The sequence below is a fragment of the Equus przewalskii genome, chromosome 18, assembly GCF_037783145.1.
Source record: "Equus przewalskii isolate Varuska chromosome 18, EquPr2, whole genome shotgun sequence".
In the NCBI taxonomy this organism is placed as follows: domain Eukaryota; kingdom Metazoa; phylum Chordata; class Mammalia; order Perissodactyla; family Equidae; genus Equus; species Equus przewalskii.
In genome coordinates, this window is record NC_091848.1 from 19,911,739 (window position 1) to 19,915,592 (window position 3,854).

Consider the following 3,854-nt stretch of genomic DNA (forward strand, 5'->3'; position numbering starts at 1 on the left):
CTCCAGCAATAGGAATATCTCTTTATGCAGCAGAAGTTCCTCTCTGCCAATTAAAAAGTCCTCATTCCTCTCTCTCTGTAATAGCACACCCTGTTCCTGGCTGAGAAGAAAATAAAATTAACCTTGGGCTGGCGGCTGTGTGCCTGATTTCCCTGGGCGAGTGAATGAGCTCACCAAATGTATAAATAATGTGCCCAAGTCTTCCCGTTGCTCCATTTTTTTTATATTCATTGCCCAGAAGCTTTGAGCACAATTGAGAACTTAATGTGTTAATACTTTCACCAGGGCTTGATTCCAGCGGATGAAAACCCCATAAGATGACAGTAAACCCAGAAGGATAGCCCGAACTTCCTGTTCTTTGTTGACAGAATTTGGGTGTGCAACCTGCAAAGTTTGACAAATTTTGCAAAGAAACAGATGTAAAAGGCCAGTTCCGAGATCCAAATGGAGGTGCCGCAGCACAGTTGTGTTGGTGGAACTACCACTGGGCCACTGCCAGTTGCATCTGGGCAGGAAGGAAATGCAAATTCAAAGGAAAAATTAGGCCATTTTAGAGCAAAGCGATTTCCAGCAAAGGCGCAGTGCTAACACTCAAGGATAAAGAAGGTATTATTTAGTTTTAAATTGGCTTGATTGATTCTTTTCCTCGGTTATTCTTAACTGCTCCTTTCCCTCTTCCCTGGAGTCACTGAGGTGTCGGATAACGGCTCTCATTCTTTCTGCAGCGCCTGTTCTCATCTTTGTTACTTCACACAAACTCTTTCATCTCAGTGAACTACAGAAAGTGATTCTGTCCTTACACAAGACCTGTAGACTTTACTGAAATCAAAACTAATTGCATTTTTTTTCTGTCTTTTAATCCTCTTTAAAACTAAAGAACTAACTCTAATCTAGATATTAGACTTTGGAATCAGAACAGAATTTTAGACACCTTTCCACTACTTACCAGTCCTGTGAACTTGAGATTCCACAGCTGTAAGACCCAGAAATATCTGTTTCAGTTGCATCACCAAGTGGCTGTTAGGATAAAATGGGACTACATATGGAAATGCACTTAAATTCTGTTCTTAGCCCTTGTTATTTATTCCTCACAACAACTTTATAAAGATTATTTTGTCCCTATTTTACAGATAAGAAAACTGAGGCAGAGAAATTAAGCAACTGCCTACGGCGTCCCAGCTACTCAGCGGAATCTCTGAGATTCAAACCCAGGTGTCTGGCTCCAGAGCTCACACCGTACAACTACTCACACAACCATGCAGTATGGAGGTCAAAGGTCAAGTTCATTCATTTTTTTCATCGTCTCTTTTTTTTTTTTAAAGATTAACACCTGAGCTAACAATGTTGCCAATGTTTTTTTTCTGCTTTTTCTCCCCAAATCCCCCCAGTACATAGTTGTATATTTTAGTTGAGCTATGTGGGATGCCGCCTCAGCACAGCCTGATGAGTGGTGCCATGTCCACGCCCAGGACCCAAACCAGCAAAACTCTGGGCCTCTGAAGCGGAGCGGGCAAACTTACCCACTCAGCCACGGGGCCAGCCCCCTCATCAGCTCTTTATTGATCATCTACCATTTGCCACACACTCTTTGATTATGACTGAAAAATGATCAAATCAATGAGATTTTTATTACTTTTAATTTTCGCCCTACAGGAAATAAAGAAAGAAGCAAAAAAGAAGACTCTAAACCCACATTGAGACCCTTTTCAAAACAGTCACATAGAACCTTAAGATGCTGCGGTTCAGAGGAGAGGACTCCTCTGTAGCAAAGACTCAGTTAGCACTGGTAGGAAGAGTTGGGGGTGGGGAAGGCAATGATACACAGCAGACAGTGTCCCCCACCATAGGCAGGTGAGGAGGGGGGAAGGCTGCAAAAGCACAGACAAGTCAAGACCAGGGTTTTCAGCTCATCCTAACAACAGAATCACTGAGCAGCACACCTGAAGCCCAAGAGACCTAATCCTCAGCCTTCTTCCCTAGGCTGCTGTAAGGTCCAAGAAGACAACTTCTGTGAAAGCACTTGCCGGACTGCAAAGTGCTCTGTAACATTAGAGGCAATTGAAACCAGGTACCTGAGGGTTACTGTAAATATTCAAGAAGATCACCCTTCTACCTTTTTCCTAACACAGACATTGATGAAAAGAAGTTAATCTTGTCAATTTGCTGTTTTCTTATTTAACCTGAAGGGTGACTCAAGGGTCCTAAGGATTTATGAGCTTGTTTTGCAGAAGAAAAAGAATGCCTTCAAGGAAGTAATGATCACCGGATAACCAAGTCCCCAGCTGTTGTTGACACAGAAGTCAGATTGCCCAAGGGCTTAATCTGGAGTGAAAGAAACACAGATTAGCCCTTTGTTTCTCTGAAAGTCCTCCTGCCGAGCCCCTTAGCTCTATAAAACTCCCTGCTTTCTTCTCTTATTAAGGCTGATTTGGAAGAACTTATCCTCCTGCCTTCTCATTTTGGCCAATTCAAATAAATCTTTCTCCATCTCCAAGCGCCAATGTCTCAGTGATTGGCTTACTGTGCCTTAGGTGCACAAACCTGAGGTTAAGAGGTTCAGTTTCATAATGACAAGGTGACTTTAGTGAGTGATCACTAGCCTTAAAAAGGACTTTAAAATTTGTAGCTCCATATAGGAGACATGGATATAGTATTTAATTTTTAAGATGGGGGGAGGGGGATTAAAATCCCAGAATGTATTTATAATTATCTAGAAAAATAATGATCAAAAAAAAGGATAATTTGGCGCCAGCCTGGTGGCACAGCAGTTAAGTTCGCACGTTCCACTTCAGCAGCCCAGGGTTCACAGGTTCAGATCCTGGGTGCGGACACGGTACCACTTGGCAAGCCATGCTATGGTAGGCATCCCACATATAAAGTGGAGGAAGATGGGCACAGATGTCAGCTCAGGGCCAGTCTTCCTCAGCAAAAAGAGGAGGATTGGCAGCAGATGTTAGCTCAGGGCTAATTGTCTTTAAAAAAAAAAAGGATAATTAATAGTTTTAACACTAATAAGATTTTCTCTTCCAAGGCAATCTTCTCCAAGAACTTTAAATGTTTAACCTCATTACTAATCACCATCCCCCATAGTAAGCAGTCCTTGTTATTGTTTACCGTTGTTTTTTTTTTTTTTTGAGGAAGATTAGCCCTGAGCTAACATCCTTGCCATCTTCCTCTACTTTCTACGTGGGACGCCTGCCACAGCGTGGCTTGCCAAGTGGTACGTAGGTCCACCCGAGGGATCCGAACCGGTGAACCCCAGGCCACCTAAGCAGAACGCGTGAACTTGACCACTGTACTGCTGGGCTGGCCCCTATTGTTTACCTATTGTTAAGAAAGAGAAAATTTAAATGAAACAAGAATAAATGGGACTGTGATATAATGACAAACATATATTTGGTCTTTGTCCCCAGTTCCCAGCACAGGGCTCCTAAAACCCTTGTAACTTCGGGGTGAGAGGAAGGTCTTTTGTTATTCACAACCAGCCCTTTTTATCCTAATGCAGTGACTCTTGATTGGGACCTAGATAGGATGCGGCTGGTTGTCACAGGAACCAATCATGTGATTAGACAGTTGGAAGTTTCAGCCCCACCCCTGACCTCCAAGGAGGGGGGAGAGGCTGGGAATTGAGTTAATCATCAATGGCCAATGATTTAATCAATCGTGCCTACATAATGGAAACTCCATAAAAACCCTACACAACAGGATTCAGAAAGCTTTCAGGTGGGTAAACGTATTCATGTGCCAGGAAAGTGGAATACCCCAAACTCCACAGCGACAGGAGCTCCTCACTCAGGACCCTTCTGGATCTCTCCCTATGTACCTTTTCATCTGGCTGTTCATTTGTACCCTTT

The 3,854-nt window shown here is 43.1% G+C and overlaps 1 long non-coding RNA gene across 1 annotated transcript; it reads left to right on the forward strand.

Moving 5' to 3' along the window:
* The first annotated feature begins 209 nt into the window (after nt 1–209).
* LOC139076998 (uncharacterized) lies at nt 210–2,494 on the forward strand. The gene is made up of 3 exons (XR_011529102.1): nt 210–606; nt 1,131–1,276; nt 1,654–2,494. It is a non-coding gene; the product is annotated as an uncharacterized lncRNA (long non-coding RNA).
* Nucleotides 2,495–3,854: the final 1,360 nt, after the last annotated feature.